The 18,145-nt window shown below is 40.7% G+C and overlaps 1 long non-coding RNA gene across 2 annotated transcripts in view; it reads right to left on the reverse strand.

Annotated features, from left to right (window-relative positions):
* Window positions 1-1,422: 1,422 nt before the first annotated feature.
* The window catches only part of LOC147375782 (uncharacterized), a 180,408-nt gene continuing 163,685 nt past the window's right edge, over window positions 1,423-18,145 (reverse strand). The window contains exon 3 of one of the 2 annotated variants that reach the window (XR_015161589.1): window positions 1,423-1,719. This is a non-coding gene — a long non-coding RNA (uncharacterized LOC147375782). Of the gene's footprint in view, window positions 1,761-18,145 lie in introns of both variants that reach the window. The other variant, XR_015161590.1, reaches the window with a different exon arrangement.

An 18,145-nucleotide genomic window follows, 5' to 3' on the forward strand; every position in this document is an offset into this window, starting at 1 on the left:
GTTTCTGCTATGCAGCAAAGTGCATCGGTTATATGTATAAAATTGTCCACGGTCTTTTAGATTTCCTTCCCACTTAGCTCACCACAGAGCAACTAGTAGAGTTCCCTGTGCTATAATAGTAGGTTCTCATCTGTTATCTATTTTATATGTAATTGTGTATATATGTCAGTCCAGTCTCCCAGTTCATCCCACCTTCTTCCCCTCCTTGATGACAATGTTTGTTCTCTACATCTGTGACTCTATTTCTGCTTTATAGATAAGTTTATCTGTACCATTTTTCTAGATTTCACATGTAAGTGATATTACACAATATTTGTTTTTCTCATTCTGACTTACTCATTCTGTATGACAATGTCTAGATCTATCCATGTATCTGCAAATGACACAATTTCGTTCCTCTTTATGGCTGAGTAATATTCTATCGTGTATATATACTACATCGTCTTTATCCGTTCTTCTGTCAATGGACATTTAGGTTGCTTCCATGTCCTGGTTATTGTAAATAGTGCTGCAATGAACACAGGTGCCTGCATCCTTTCAAATTCTGGTTTTCTCCAAACATATGCCTCGGAGTGGAACTGCTGGATCATATGGTAGCTCTATTTTTAGTTTTTTAAGGAACCTCCATAGTGGCTGTACCGACTTACATTCCCACCAACAGTGTCTGAGGGCCCCCTTCTTTCCACACACTCTCCAGCACTTAGTGTTTGTAGATTTTGTGATGATGGTAATTCTAACTGGTGTGAAGTGATACCTCATTGTAGTTTTGATTTGTATTTCTCTAATAATTAGTGATATTGAGCATCTTTTCATGTTTTGTTGGCCATATGTATGTCTTCTTTGGAGAAATGTCTGCTTAGGTCTTTCCCACGTTTTTTGGTTAGGTTGTTTGTTCATTTTGATATTGAGCTGAATGAGCTAATTCTTCCCAATTAGACTAATAATACCACCTCCTAATCAGTCCTTCACCTCAAGGCTCCCATCTCCCTCAAACACACACACACACACACACACACACGCACACACTTCTGCTATCATACACAACATCTAAGATGCCCTATACACATTCCCAGAGTTTTCTTAGTCTCTTACTTTGGTATGCAAACACCTGGATGATATGACTCCAAAAAAAATCAGTATTTCCAACCTTACTTATCCACAACAGTTCTCTCCTCCCCTCCCATGGCTTTTACCCACTATTTTCTAGCAACATCAATCTATTAGGTTGGAGCAAAAGTAATTGCAATTTTACATTGCTGAATTTTGCCATTTGATATTGGAATACATTCTTAACTAAATGTAGTTGTTTTATACATCATTTTAATGTACATTTCTCACTTTATGTTTTTTGCTAATAACATTACTTGCTGTTTATTTTATAGATATTTTAAACTATAGAAATGATATTAGACAAAAAGCAAATTTGAGCAATTTTTTTATTCAAGTTCAAAATGTGTCATAAAGCAGCAAAGACAACTTGCAACATCAACAATGCATTTGGCCCAGGAATTTCTAGTGAGCACACAGTACAGTGATGGTTTAAGAAGTTTTGCAAAGGAGACAAGAGCCTTGAAGATGAAGAGCATAGTGGTCAGTCATCAGAAGTTGACAACGGCCAACTGAGAGCAATCATGGAAGCTGATCCTCTTGCAAGTACACAAGAAGTTGCCGAAGAACCCAACATCGACTACTCTGCCATCATTCAGCATTTGAAGCAAACTGGAAAGGTGAAAAAGCTCGATAAGTGGGTGCCTCATGACCTGAGAGCAAATCAAAAAGATTGTCATTTTGAAGTGTTATCTTCTCATAATCTACATAGCAACAATGAACCATTTCTTGATTGGATGTGTCGTGTGACAAAAAGTGAATTTTATACGACAACCGACAAAAACCAGCTCAGTAGCTGGACTTTAAAGAAGCTGCAAAGCACTTCCCAAAGCCAAACTTGCACCACAAAAAAAAAAAAAAAAAGGTCATGGTCATTGTCTGGTTGTCTGCTGCTGGTCTGATCCACTACAGCTTTCTGAATCCTGGCAAAACCATTACATCTGAGAAATACACTCAGCAAATCAATGAGATGCACTGAAAGCTGCAACCCCTGGAGCTAGACTGGTCAACAGAAAGGGCCCAATTCTTCTCGAGGACAACACCCAATGACATGGCGCACAACCAGCGCTTAAAAACTGAACAAATTGGGCTACGAAGTTTTGCCTAATCTGCCACATTCCCTGACCTCTCGCCAACTGACTACCATTTCTTCAAGCATCTCAACAACTTTTTGTAAGGAAAATGTTTCCACAATCAGCAGGAGGCAGAAAATGCTTTCCAAGAGTTTGTTGAATTCTGAAGCATGGATTTTTATGCTACAGGAATAAACAAACTTATTTCTCATTAGCAAGAACGTATTGATTGTAATGGTTCCTATTTTGATTAATAAAGATGTGTTTAAACCTAGTTACAATGTTTTAAAATTTATGGGCCGAAACTGCAATTAACTTTTGTACTAACCTGGCAACCCACTCCAGTACTCTTGCCTGGAAAATCCCATGGACGGAGGAGCCTGGTAGACTGCAGCCCATGGGGTCGCGAAGAGTTGGACATGACTGAGTGTCTTCCCTTTCACTTTTCACTTTCATGCATTGGAGAAGGAAATGGAAACCCACTCCAGTGTTCTTGCCTGGAGAATCCCAGGGACGGGGGTGCCTGGTGGGCTGCCGTCTATGGGGTCGCACAGAGTCAGACACGACTGAAGTGACTTAGCAGCAGCAATACTTAAGAATCGCAAACTTACCAGAGAGAGCCTTTGCTCCATGCCCAGCAAGTAAAATACCACACATTTCTCCAGCTTAAGTCCTACAACTTGAATGAAGGCTCTTGCTCAGGGCACTTGCAGTCAGAATCACCCTCACTTCCTGTGCTCTTGTAGCACTTTTTTAGTGTTTCTAGTCTCACACATATCACTGTCTATCCTGCATTTGAAACTTTTTATGGATTTGTCTGTCTCACCTCCTAACTTGTGAGATGCTGAAAAATAGAGATGGCATCTTTTGATAGCACCTCAGCATCTGGTACCAGACACATAGTAGGCACTCATGACAAGCTGGTTGAACCAAGTGGAAATAAACTGACTAAAAAGACTTTGTTTCGGTTCAAAATGTGATCCATAGAAGGGTTGCAAGCAGTCATCATTAGTATGAAAACAGCTTCTCCAGGGCTGACCAGAGATGCCCAACCAGACATATGCTGATAAATTCAAGTGCTACAAAGGGAATAAAAAATTTCAGGTGTGCTGTAATTAACGAGTTAATGTACCAATTTCATTTGGAACAGATGTCTTTAATGTCCATGTATTCCTCCGAAAACACTGAGAAAAGAAATTCAAGTAACATTTCAACAGCCAGCTGAAACATAATTTTCAATGATGTACTACATCATTGATGTAGTAGTAGAGGTACTACTTGCAACGATGTACTACATTTAGAAACATTGTTTCTTTCTGCTTTAATCACCTGTGACTTCAGATAGTTCACATGGTCCTTCTCTTAGGAAAGATTCTACACATACACTGAGGCAGAGATAGCCGATTTTCCCAAACACCCACTCTCCTCTTTTTTTCCTTCATAAGAATCCCCTCTGTGTTTTAGTTAGGTATAAGATTTGCCAGCATTCCATTAACATAGGTATGGCCTTTTAGTTAATTCTAGCCAGTAAGATTTAAGCAAAAGCAGTTTATGCAACATCCAGGTCATGCTCTTACAAGGAAACTGCTTACACTCCATGTCCTCTTTCCTATTCCTTTTGGAATGAGACCCTGATACGACAGCAGTGAGCCTGCCTTGGGAATGAGGTTAACACCCAGGGAACAGCAGCACAGCATGATAGAAAGAATCGAGGTGTTATTATCTCCAGGGAAAAAGCTGTCCTTCTCCCCTGGACAGCTACCAGCTCAAACGTTCACATTAAAAGATAAATTATTTTACCATCTTGAAACATTCATTCAAGCATTCATTATTTCAGTCTCTGAGAAAGCAAACCAAGGAATTCCTGACCTAACAAATGTCCACCCATATGTCCACGGCACCTGAAAAATTCTGTCCCCAAAGTGACATCTCATCCCAGGAAGGCTACAGCATGAACACACTGGATGGGTGTAACAGATTACTCAGTTGTACAAAAGGAGAGACCAAAACCCCAAAAGAAAGGTGCAGAGGACAGCTACATTATAATGCTAAATAGGACGCTAGAAAAGCCACAAAAACAGGGCCCCAGTGCAGGGCACTCTGCATGGCTCTAGTAAAAAGACATGGAAAGAAAGATAGAAGCAGCAAAAATGGAAAAGTTGGGAGGCAAGCCCATCTGCTCCAAAGTGTTATCAACCAGATGATCCTACAGTTGTTCACTACACTGGGAGCTCCTTGAGGGAAGTGATAGTTTATCTTTTTCCAAATCTTCGGGTGCCTTACAATAAATATTCTTCAAATGGTAGAAATAAATAAATGGATAACCAACTGACAGTAGCTGATCAATTTTCTATTTCAACACTGAATCTCCTATTAATCACTCATCCATCACAATGATCTCAACAGGAGCTTTTAAAAAAAAAACTGTAAAATAATTTTGAATTTGCTGCACACCTAGGTAGCAATGAAATCCTCAAGTGTCTACCTGACAGAGCGATATCAGGAAGCAACAGGGAGCAGTCAGAAAGGCAGATAGCAGATGCCAAAATTAGGAGGCAGTTTACACTCTTCCAGATGAAGAACTGTAAAAGGAGTGATGGATCGCAGCACAAAGAGAAACCTTTAACTAGGTTCTGCTCGGCATGGCATCAGGTAAGTGCCATCAACTGCATTCAGTGGAGTAAAAAAAAAAAAGTGTCTGTATGCTGAGATGTCAGCTTGTAAAAGTGTCAGTCTCTAAAATAAATCAGGTAGCAAAAGAAAAACATATAAATAACTATACTTGATGCCAGCAACACTAAGCAAGAAAAAAAAAAAAAAAAGCCATTTTAAAGAATTTTCCTTGTTAACCACACAGTGAGCTGGGCTCAGCTGTGGGTTTTCTGGATTAGCAAATGAAGTTTCCTGGTTTTAGATAAACTAGATGATGGTTTCAGGGTCTGCTGGAAAAGACACAGATGGAAAGGCCAAAATCTGAGCTTTTGCCTTAACTCTGTGAACTTTTACTTAACCTTTGGTTTCCTCCTCATAAAATGGAGACTGAGAAGTTAGTTCTTTTTTTTTCCTTTCTGCACCTCACCTGCTCAGTTTAAAAACCTTATAATGACACTACATCATAAGCTCAAATTCTGGGGGTAGAACCAATCTGTTCAGTTCAGTTCAGTTCAGTCATTCAGTCATGTCCGACTCTGTGACCCCATGGACTGCAGAATGCCAGGCCTCCCTGTCCATCGCCAACTCCCGGAGTTTACTCAAATACATGTCCATTGAGTCAGTGATGTCATGCAACCATCTCATCCTTTGTCATCCCTTTCTCCTCCCACCTTCAATCTTTCCCAGCATCAGGACCTTTTCAAATGAGTCAGTTCTTCACATCAGGTGGCCAAAGTACTGGAGTTTCAGATTCAGCATCAGTCCTTCTAATGAATATTCAGGACTGATTTCCTTTAGGGTGGACTGGTTGGATCTCCTTGCAGTCCAAGAGACTCTCAAGAGTCTCCAACACCACAGTTCAAAAGCATCAATTTTTCGGCACTCAGCTTTCTTTATAGTCCAACTCTCATATCCATATATGACTACTGGAGAAACCACAGCCTTGACTAGATGGACCTTTGTTGGCAAAGTAATGTCTCTGCTTTTGAATATGCTGCCTAGGTTAGTCATAACTTTTCTTTCAAGGAATAAGTGTCTTTTAATTTCATAGCTGCAATCACCATCTGCAGTGATTTTGGAGCCCAAAAATTAAGTCTGTCACTATTTCCACTGTTTCCCCATCTATTTCCCATGAAGTGATGGGACCAGATGCCATGATCTTCTTTTTCTGAATGTTGAGTTAAGCCAACTTTTTCACTCTCCTCTTTCACTTTCATCGAGAGGCTCTTTAGTTCTTCTTCACTTTCTGCCATAAGGGTGGTGTCATCTGCATATCTGAGGCTATTTCTCCCGTCAGTCTTGAGTCCAGCTTGTGCTTCTTCCAGCCCAGCGTTTCTCATGATGTACTCTGCATAGAAGTTAAATAAGCAGGATGACAATATACAGCCTTGACATACTCCTTTTCCTATTTGGATCCAGTCTGTTTTTCCATGTCCAGTTCTAACTGTTGCTTCCTGACCTGCATACAGATTTCTCCAGAGGCAGATCGGGTGGTCTGGTATTCCCATCTCCTTAAGAATTTTCCAGAGTTTGTTGTTATCCACACAGTCAAAGGCTTTGGCATAGTCAATAAAGCAGAAATAGGTGTTTTTCTAGAACTCTCTAGATTTTTCAACAATCCAACGGATGTTAGCAATTTGATCTCTGGTTCCTCTGCCTTTTCTAAAACCAGCTTGAACATCTGGAAGTTTATGGTTCACATACTGTTGAAGCCTGGCTTGGAGAATTTTGAGCATTACTTTACTAGCGTGTGAGATGAGTGCATTTGTGCAGTAGTTTGAGCATTCTTTGGCATTTCCTTTCCTTTGGATAGGAATGAAAACTGACCTTTTCCAGTCCTGTGGCCACAGCTAAGTTTTCCAAATTTGCTGGCATATCGAGTGCAACACTTTTACAGCATCATCTTTCAGGATTTGAAATAGCTCAACTGGAATTCCATCACCTCCACTAGCTTTGTTCGTGGCCAACTGGACTTCTCATTCCAGGAATGACTCTAGGTGAGTGATCATACCATCATGATTATGTGGGTCATGAGGATGTTTTTTGTATAGTTCTTCTGTGTATTCTTGCCAACCTGTTACCCAGGGAATAAAGTACATGATTTCAGGAAGGCCAGAAGGGGTTCACCATGTCACCAATACACTCGGCCGTGCTAAAAAGTCTTCTAACATGAGTCAAAGGGCTTCACAGGGGGCACTAGTGGTAAAGAACCCACCTGCCAATGCAGGAGACATGAGAGACAGGAGTTCCATCCCTAGGTCAGGAAGATTCCCCTGGAGGAGGGCATAGCAACCCACTCCAGTATTCTTGCCTGGAGAATCCCACACAGAGGAGCCTGGTGGGCTACAGTCTATAAGGCCGCACAGAGTTAGACACTACTGATGAGATTTAGCACATAGCATGACATTGAATGAAAACCTTACATTCTACAGCATAAATGCAAATATCCCTAAAAGGGACACTGCAAAGACTGAGGATGCAGCGGGATGGGACAGGGAAGACCAGTGGCTTTAGGGTCAAGACATCTGGGTTCAAATCTCAGTTTACTTAACCCTTTACTAACTGTGTGACTTTCAGTCCCAATTTTCTCATCTGTAACAATGGGGGCGGGGGTCAGAAGTGGAATGTCTATAGGTCAACTGCTGCTGCTGCTGCGTCACTTCAGTCATGTCTGACTCTGTGCAACCCCACAGATGGCAACCCACCAGGCTCCCCCGTCCCTGGGATTCTCCAGGCAAGAACACTGGAGTGGGCTGCCATTTACGAGAAATAAATGGCAGAAACAGATTATCTATTGCACAGACAAGAAAATGCCTCTTCCAGGTATAGGTAGTGACAGAGCCTTGGCAATCAAAACAGAAATCCTGCTTGTCTACAGGTAAGTGAAAGGAAAAATAATCTTGTTACTGAAGAATGAAAAGAGCTTGTTTACTTCCTTATCTCTGCTCCCAACACCTGGAATCTTGCTTCCAAAGGCTGAAGCTATTTAGGGTCTCCAGAGTCAATGGGAAGACTTAATTAACTTTTATTTATGAGTGAGTCACTTTAGATTTGGCCTCAATTTTGCCCACATATTTATCTAGTTGATGAGCTCTGAGGTACTTGCAAACACCATGTATGTGAAAGATGAGGACAGGGTCTCAAAAACTGACAATGAGTCATAGTTGCTACAAATTCTCTAACATTTGCTACATTACATAAGACCCACTGAAATATCCACTTTGTGATGTTAATTCACAAGAATATTGCTCCCTCGGGTGACTTAAATCCTGAATTTTCACCTGCATTTGAAAGAAGTATTTAGGATTAAATTAGTTATATGTCTATTTCTGAAAGATATAACTGTATTTATACCCTCCTTGTTTAAAATATATACTTTTACAAATCATCACCTCTAGTAATCTGGTCTTATTCTATCAATGGCTTCTATTATAGAGCATTGCCTGCACTATCCCTTGATTATGACCTCATTTTCTTCCTTGAGCATTCCCCCAAACTAATAGCCCCAACTATCATTAGGAAAGCTTCTAGTTTGGAATAGTTGAATTGGTTACAAGGTCACCTGCTGCATCTAGTTACTTAATAGAGAATAACGTGACGGGCCCAGGCCAGCAGACTCTTCAATAACATTACTAATATTCTAATACATTATTGTCTTCTTTCCTACACATGAAATTTAGTATACAAATGTTCTTCAACTAGTATTGCCTCTATCTTGTGATAGCTGAGCAACTCTCTATAGGTAACAGGAGTCCAATGTATTATGCATGTTCTATTGCTCTAATAAATAAAAGGATTAGCTTGTTTACAGCTGCCAGTGTGGTCTGTTAATTTGGCATTTCATCTCGCTATATCTGACTGCAGAGACTAAAGTGAAGCTTGCTTTCATTTTTCATTTTTCCAGAAACATAAAATGAATAGGCTAATTTCTCAACTATCCAACTTTCATACTTGAAATAAAAAAATATGAATGTAGCTCATTTTTTCTCAGTCCATTCAGTATCATTACTGGGTTTTTCCATGGCTGAATATCTTGAACAATATCATGATTATTTAGTATTATAACCCTCACAACTTCCAGACTAATCTTTTACTTAGGAAAAAAAGTCAAGATAAAATTGAGTCCCTATATACAGTAATTACAGAAACGAAGTCTTGATCATAATATTCACAACTTAACAGCTCCTTAGAAGGAGAGAGCTTTTTCTGGGCATTCTAGAGGCAGAAACTGCTTAAGATATTTTTAAAATATGCTTCATAAAACTTGATAACATTATGAATTTCATTCTTAATATCTCCAGAAATTTTCCTGTTGCAGTCTAATTCAAATATCTGTTTGATTAGATAGTCTAATTTTTCTTACGTAGTCCAATTTTTCAAACATGTTATTCTTCCTTTAATTTATTTTCATCTGTTGTCTTCTTTTTCCACTCCTTCAAAAAGCTTTTGAGGGATTTCTTATGATACTACATTTACAATCACTTTCTTTTCTTCATATAATGTCTTCTCAACACTTCTCCCATAAGAACTTTACAGAACTACTAGAGTATACCCAAAATATGACAGAAGAACAAGCTGCCACTCCCAACAGAAATCAGCAATTTTTCAAGTCCTTTTCAACCAAAATCTATGATTTTTTTTATTCCATTTATGTACCTAGAATTTAAACTTGGGCCATAGCCAGCAGGAACAGAACAGGAGAGATGAAACAAATTTGTTAAAATTAAAGTCACCAATAGAAAGCTAAGGATAACACTCAATGAGACACTTATGACACAGAGAATTATTATCACATTGCCTTCATGTCTCATGTACCTATAGTATTTTCTGAAAGGCAGGGCCACCAAAAAAGCCAGCATTTATAAGCCTTTGAACTCCTTTGCATTTGGCATGAATCTTGCAAAGTTCAGTTTCCTGAAATATTTAAAGGAAAAAAGTAGAAAATAAATCTTACATCTTTTCTACAAGCTCTCTAATACTTTGAGCATTGCAAACTGGGTCAAGGAACACACAAAAGAAGGATAAGAAGTGTCCACTTCTGACACAAGCCTACAGAGCTAATATTTGCTGAATGTTCATTGTGTGACAGACATAAGGTCAGGGCTTCGCAAACATCATCTCATTTATCCTCAAAACAATTCTGTGAGATGGCTGCTGTTTCATCCTTACTTTACAAACGAGGAGACTGAGACTTGGAGAAGTGAGGCGATTTGTTCCACATGAAACAGCAGTAGAAGTGAGCCTGGCTCTAAACCCAGGCCTCCCCATACCAGAACCCAAGATCAAAAGCGTTCCTCAAAACTGAATGACTCTAAGGTTTGAAGCTAACATCCAAAGTACTTATAATGACTCCATCCTAGTTGTTAGGCAATGTGCATCACATTAACATGCCCCTCTCCAAGCCAGGTTTCAGCAATATGGGAACCGTGAACTTCCAGATAGTCAAGCTGGTTTTAGAAAAGGCAGAGGAACCAGAGATCAAATTGCCAACATCCACTGGATCATCGAAAAAAGTAAGAGAGTTCCAGAAAAACACCTATTTCTGCTTTATTGAATATGCCAAAGCCTTTGACTGTGTGGATCACAATAAACTGTGGAAAATTCTGAAAGAGATGGGAATACCAGACTACCTGACCTGCCTCTTGAGGAACCTATATGCAGGTCAGGAAGCAACAGTTAGAACTGGACATGGAACAGACTGGTTCCAAATAGGAAAAGGAGTATGTCAAGGCTGTATATTGTCACCCTGCTTATTTAACTTTATGCAGAGTACATCATGAGAAACGCTGGGCTGGATGAAGCACAAGCTGGAATCAAGACTGCTGAAAGAAATACGAATAACCTCAGATATGCAGATGACACCACTCTTATGGCAGAAAGTGAAGAAGAACTAAAGAGCCTCTTGATGAAAGTGAAAGAGGAGAGTGAAAAAGTTGGCTTAAAGCTCAACATTCAGAAAACTAAGATCATGGCACCTGGTCCCATCACTTCATGGGAAATAGATGGGGAAACAGTGGAAACAGTTGCTGACTTAATTTTTTTGGGCTCCAAAATCACTGCAGATGATGATTGCAGCCATGAAATTAAAAGATTCTTGCTCCTTGGAAGGAAAGTTATGACCAACCTAGACAGCATATTCAAAAGCAGAGACATTACTTTGCCAACAAAGGTCCGTCCAGTCAAAGCTATGGTTTATCCAGTAGTCATGTATGGATGTGAGAGTTGGACTATAAAGAAAGCTGAGCACCAAAGAATTGATGTTTTTGAACTTTGGTGTTGGAGAAGACTCTTGAGAGTCCCTTGGACTGCAAGGAGATCCAACTAGTCCATCCTAAAGGAGATCAGTCCTGGGTGTTCATTGGAAGGACTGATGTTGAAGCTGAAACTCCAATACTTTGGCCACCTGATGCGAAGAGCTGACTCATTTGAAAAGACCCTGATGCTGGGAAAGATTGAGGGCAGGAGAAGAAAGGGACAACAGAGGATGAGATGGTTGGATGGCATCATCGACTCAATGGACATGAGTTTGGGTAGGCTCCGGGAGTTGGTGAGGGACAGGGAGGCCTGGCGTGCTGCAGTTCATGGGGTTGAAAAGAGTCAGACATGACTGAGCGACTGAACTGAACTGTACCTTTCAACTTAGACTAGAATCCAGTGGATGGTCTATAAATTAGAGCATAATGATGATAACTTCCTCCTAGAATTGCCAAAGCAAATCTTGCATTAGCCCAGCCACCAGGAATATGATGCCATCAAACACATCCAAAATCAACCATGAGCCTCATGTTTTGCCAGCCATGTGGCCATGTACGTATGGCAGCCTTGCTCCCTAGCAGGAGAAACATAGGGAGAAACAACTTGAATGATGAAAAACAGCAGGAATTTAAATACTTCCACTCAGACAGCAGGTAGCTTGTTACCTGAAATGCCCAAGATCCATCACTTGGCAGTGAGACTGCAAAGACCAGACGCTGGTTTTAGGAACACAGCAGGAAAGTACCACTGTGTACAAATTCCTGGTGGAGAAAGATGCTTTCTGTTTCATATCTGGGGTATCTGTAACATCCCATAACCTCCTCCATCTTATACCTCCTTCATAATAACAAGCTCAGAACTCTTCTCAAGAAATCTAAACAAGTACAGACCCCTCTCTCCTACCACTTAGGAGACCTGCAACACAGCAGGGCCTAAGGGGTTCTCAGCAAGCAACAGAGCACTGCTGACCTACTGGCATTATGTAGGGTGATAGGAAGCCCCCAACTCAGCTCATCAGCTCTCAGATAGACTGTAGGAGGGCAGTGCTGTGTGTGACAATCTGCCTGTTAACCAGGAAATTCGATTAGCAAGGAACTCTACCTGATGACTTGGGACTAATACCATAACTCAGTTCTTTACTTTATCTATCTATCTATCTCTCCTAACACCCTCTCTCCTGTCCTCCTGCAAGCAGTGACTTAATCAATAAAGTTCTACTTTTGCAAGGAATTTTGACAGGAATGCTGGGCTGGAAGAAGCACAAGCTGGAATCAAAATTGCCGGGAGAAATATCAATAACCTCAGATATGCGGATGACACCACCATTATGGCAGAAAGTGAAGAAGAACTAAAGAGCCTCTTGATGAAAGTGAAAGAGGAGAGTGAAAAAGTTGGCTTAAAGCTCAACATTCAGAAAACGAAGATCATGGCATCTGGTCCCATATATAATGTCATGGGAAATAGATGGGGAAACAGTGGAAACAGTGTCAGACTTTATTTTTTGGGGTTCCAAAATCACTGCAGATGGTGACTGCAGCCATGAAATTAAAAGACGCTTACTCCTTGGAAGGAAAGTTATGACCAACCTAGATAGCATATTCAAAAGCAGAGATATTACTTTGCCAACAAAGGTCTGTCCAGTCAAAGCATATGGATGTGAGAGTTGGACTGTGAAGAAAGCTGAGTGCTGAAGAATTGATGCTTTTGAAGTGTGGTGTTGGAGAAGACTCTTGAGAGTCCCTTGGACGGCAAGGAGGTCCAACCAGTCCATTCTAAAGGAGAGCAGCCCTTGGTGTTCACTGGAAGGAATGATGTTAAAGCTGAAACTCCAATACTTTGGCCACCTAATGCGAAGAGTTGACTCATTGGAAAAGACTCTGATGCTGGGAGGGATTGGGGGCAGGAGGAGAAGGGGACAACAGAGGATGAGATGGCTGGATGGCAACACCAACTTGATGGACATGAGTTTGAGTGAACTCCGGGAGTTGGTGATGGACAGGGAGGCCTGGCGTGCTGTGATTCATGGGGTAGCAAAGAGTCGGACATGACTGAGCAACTGAACTGAATTGAACTTGACAGATTATCAGAAACCACTGGAACCACAGACAATACTATCAGTCCAGGCTCTGCTTTTAAAGGCTTTGTATATCGCTGCCCTGATGCTGGGAAAGATTGAGGGGAGAAGGAGAATCACAGAGGATGAGATGATTGGATGACATCACCGACTCAATGGACATGAGTTTGAGCAAACTCTGGGAGATACTGAAGGACAGAGAAGCCTGGTGTGCCACAGTTCATGGGATTGCAAAGAGTTGGACACAACTTAGCAACTGAACATTCAACTTTATTCAGTTGAATAAAGGCTGGTTGACGACAATGAGTTTAGGTGTCCTAATCTCCACCAGGGTTGCCAAAAGTCCTTAAAAAACAATATATCAGCAGAGCAAGAAAAAGGTGGCTTCTGCTAACCATCTACATTATCTGTCATTACAGACATAAGTGCAAACCTGCTGTGTAACAGATGTTGAGGAATGCTGTTGGTTGTTCCTGGTGGGAAGTGGGAGTGTTGTTTATTTTTGTAAAAGAAGTTTATGTCTGATTGCCAGAAACAGAACCTAACTCAAATGACACACTGGAGAGGTGACAAATAAGTTAATATAAGGCTGCTGCTGCTGCTGCTGCTGCTGCTGCTGTCACTTCAGTTGTGTCCAACTCTGTGCGACCCCATAGATGGCAGCCCACCAGGTTCCCCCGTCCCTGGGATTCGTAAGGCTACACTGGAGTAATAACAAAGATAGTGACCTTAATGGAATCCAAGAACTGCAACAGGCTTCCCTGGAGCTAATTCCAGTTCCTGAGGGCTCTGGTTAACAGCTCTTCTCTTGTAGGTCTTCATGAGCCACCTCTGGTTGATACAGGTTGGTGGCTCGCTCTCCTTTCTGTTAGTCAGCTTCCTTGGCTTTCCTCAGCCTGCACACGGCCCATCATGGCCTTTCTCCACCTCAAGACATCTCCTCATGCATCTTGTTCTGTCCCATCTCCTCACTGGCAACTTGTTCAGTTTCTCAAAAGAATCCAATTGGTTTAGTTCATTTTTTCAGATCTGGTCTCTACTCTCTTCTATCATCTTCTCCCAATGCTGGCTGAAATAAATATGTCTCCAGATTTACTAATTATTAGCTGGTATTATTTGCTTGGGAGGTGAGGGGCTGGGAAAAATGAGGGGGTCCTATGGGCATTTTGTTACCATTGTAAATACATTCTTCATCTCTGGACTTTGTAGTCCTATCTGGTCTTTTTCTTAGATTGGTGAATTACCTGAACAATAAATTCAGAACTAGGTATTACTTTTGACCCCATCTACAACTTGAGATGGAAAACTTCAGTGAGACTATCTGCAATGTGGGAGAATGTTCCTTAGTTGCTTCTTTCTCTTTCATAAAATGTCCAGGATACACAATAAATTAGAATCAGACCCTGGAAAAATCTCAGCTGAGAGTCTCTCTAGGTAGGAGGCATTGCTGTCCCCCCCATATCACTTGAAGGATGAATTTCTGGGGCCACAGACACTGTTCACTGCCTTGAGGTGCACAGGTGAGGCTCAAAGCCACGTGCACATGTACTGAAGATCCACTTCCTACTGCTTCCCAGAATGGGCTCCCAAGGTAAGCAATTAGCACGGAAAATGAGATGAGCCCCAAATCTAGCTTCTCATTTTGCTAATTATTCCTCCTTTTTGCCTGTGTAATTTTGATATGGGCAATCATTTGGAAAAACTACACACAAGGGATTTTAAAATGTCTGAGTTCAAGTAAAATAGACATACATAATTAGAATATTAGGTAGTTATTTTCCATAAACTGTACTTGAATTTCAGTGACAAGCCCATGAAGGTAAGGCTTAAATATATCCAGTGCTTTGAATATTGGTACCCTGGGCTAGGGAAAATGCATACCGATATATTATGAATGCTAAATGATAATAGTGATGATAATACCTCTTGTTGATTTAGTGCTATACCCTGTTCAAAGTTCCTTCATCACCATTTACAGGTTCTCTAAAAAGAAAAGGAAGTGAATGGTGGGACTCTAGGGTAAGTCTGTATATTTTGATTAACTCTTCTACCTTATTCCTAAACATTGCAATTTTTGTACAGTCATGTGTTCCATAAAGGAAAATGTTTATTAATGAAGAATACTAATTTGAAAACATACACGGCTACCCAGGCTAACTGTTGTCCACATAGAAAGTATTTCAAACTCTAAACACTTTCGCTTCCATAGCTAAAGTTTTAGGATTCTATAAATTACCTGGATAGCTACCTTAACCAACTCCCATTCCATCTTCAGACCTGCTTTGTTTAAGTATCCAATCAACAAGTGAGAGCAAGGTGAAGACTGATAAAGAGTATTTTAAATCATATAGGAAAAGTATATTAAAATACTGAAATATAAACCATTATCTTCTAGGACCAGAGATTTATGGAAAGTTTGGAGTTAAGGGGAAAAAAGATAATAAGTCAGCAAATATTTATTGCCTGTTTGGTGCGTATACACAAATGAGATGAGATATACGAAAGGTACCATAGATATGAAAAGTTAATTTATGACTTCAAACTACAGGTATTCCTTATCACACTTAAACACCCCAATCAGTAGGCAATACATTTCTCTGTGAGTGTGCACAACACATAAACACACACAGACACTCAGTATGAGCATCCAAAATGATTTTTTAAAACTTTCAACCCATGAATTCACCTACTTGAGGTGAAAAGTTTAAAAATGTAAACAGAAATAATTCAACAATAGGTACATAGCTTTTCCTACATTAACCAAAAATCATATAAATGTTTTTATCAGTCAATTTGCATTCCCAAAGCCTCACATAGTCTCTAGTAAAGTGTCAATTAATTGTACATTAAGAAAAAAATGAAGGAAGGTGGGGAAAGAGGAAAGGTGGATAGAGAAAGATGAGAAAGTTAAGCAAGAAGAGAAGAAAGAAGAAAGAGGTGGCCTGGGAATCACTGGATGTAGTGCTGTTTCTCTTTTCCATGCATCACATGTGTTCAAATGTTTCTTCACTTTATTTACTCTATCTCCTGTTGTTGTTCAGGCTCTAAGTCATGTCCGACTCTTTGTGACCCCATGGACCGCAGCATGCTGGGCTTTTCTGTCCTTTACTATCTCCAGAGATTGCACTCATGTTCATTGAGTCAGTGATGTCATCCAATCATCTCATCCTCTGTCGACCCCTTTTTCTCCCACCTTGAATCTTTCCCAGCATCAGGGTCTTTTCTAATGAGTCAGCTTTTCACATCAGGTGACCAAAGTACTGGAGCTTCAGCTTCAGCTTCAGCATTAGTCCTTCCAACGAATATTCAGAATTGATTTCTTTTAGGACTGAGTGGTTTAATCTCTATGCTGTCCAAGAGAACTTCCAGAGTCTTCTCCAGCACCACAGTGTGAAAGCAACAATTCTTTGGTGCTCAGGCTTCTTTACGGTCCAACTCTCATGTCCATACAGGACTACTGGAAAAATCATAGCTATCTCTTCTGGAGGTTTTCATTCTTAAGAACTAACTAAATAGTCCCAAACTCATGATCTGACATCTGAGCTTGCTCCTCCAAGATCTTGGCCAAGACTGCAAATCTCTTATACAAAAGTGCTGCAGTTATTCTGTATTTACTCAAGGATTCCTACCAGGCCCCATCTCCCTATCTCGAATCTGGACCCTCACAGCCTGGTGAACGGGCATAAGTTCTGTCCAGTTACTTCCTCCTTAGATCTGCCCCTTCTGTTGCCCACTTCTAGACTTCCTGTCTGACTTTTATTTGGGCTTCTTCTCTGCCTCAAATCTCCCTCAACTTCATGGTCTGGAGCCTTCAGGCCAGTTGTACTCCAGGCTCCGGAAAGCAGGCCTTGTCTTGCGCCCCAGGCTTGTTTGTCTGAGAGTAGAGTTGGGAGTCCTGTGCTACTGAGGCCCGAGGTTAGCACGGCTATAACCACTAAAAGGTGACCCATGACTTGCATTACTTAACTTATGACACCTCCCTGCCTCAGTTTCATCATCAGAAAAACAGAAGAAAAACAGCATCATGTTTACAGGGATGTGTTATTAAAAAAGAAAAATTTTTTGAGAAGTGCTTTATAAACAGTAAGCAACTACACAAATGTTAGTGATTTTTTTTTTAGAGAGTTCTTTAAAATTATATAAGACATAGGGAAAAAACAAAAATATCCAAATAAAAATCTAGTCTTGAGCTGAATTACATCCCATATAAAAATTGGAACTCCTTCTTTTGCCGATGCCATGACATAATATAGTATTATACCTGTAGTGTCTGTGATAAGATTGACTATTTCTTGGTTGGTTGTTTATCTCATGCCCAACAGAACAAAGAAAAATGAGTTTTATGTTTGCTACTGTAGTTTGACAAGAGGCCAGAGGGAAGTTTTGAAAGACAAGGACAAATGTCATGAAAGGGAGACAATGCTGTAAATAACACGGAAACGACTCCCAGACAGTGTCTGAGACACGGACGGAACTCTTCATAACTCAGTGGCCCCGGCACCAAGAACAGCCCTGGCCACAGGGATGGTGCACGGCGGCAGTGGGGGGCTCGGCGGGGAGCTTCGTTGTGGTTCAACGAGGCCTGCTATTCATCGTGGTGAAATCTATGGTGAGGTCAGTGAGGCCTCCCGGCTTCCTGCATGTTCTCAAAAAAATACCCCACTAAGTGGGTGGAGGATTATTTTTTTTTTTATGTTATAACATCACACAGTAGTTAAAGCCACTCGTCAAGAAGCCTCGACAGCACCTCAGACCTAATTTTAGGAAGAGAAGAAACTCGAGAGCCCATTATTTCAGAGAGCAAACCCACATCTGAGAGCACTCAGCACCATCAGTACAGTTATTTCTGAGGTTAAACCAAATAAAACCTTCAAAAGTGTGAGTAACTGCCCTGAAATTTCTTTTCCTGTCAGGAGCACTAATACTAAATTAGATTTAGGATTGCAGATGCAAGCAATCACTGTGGAAACTTTTCCCTCCTTCT

This window comes from Bos grunniens, chromosome 3 (genome assembly GCF_055505025.1).
Source record: "Bos grunniens cultivar Pamir isolate PY7600 chromosome 3, Bosgru_T2T1.0, whole genome shotgun sequence".
NCBI classification, from domain to species: domain Eukaryota; kingdom Metazoa; phylum Chordata; class Mammalia; order Artiodactyla; family Bovidae; genus Bos; species Bos grunniens.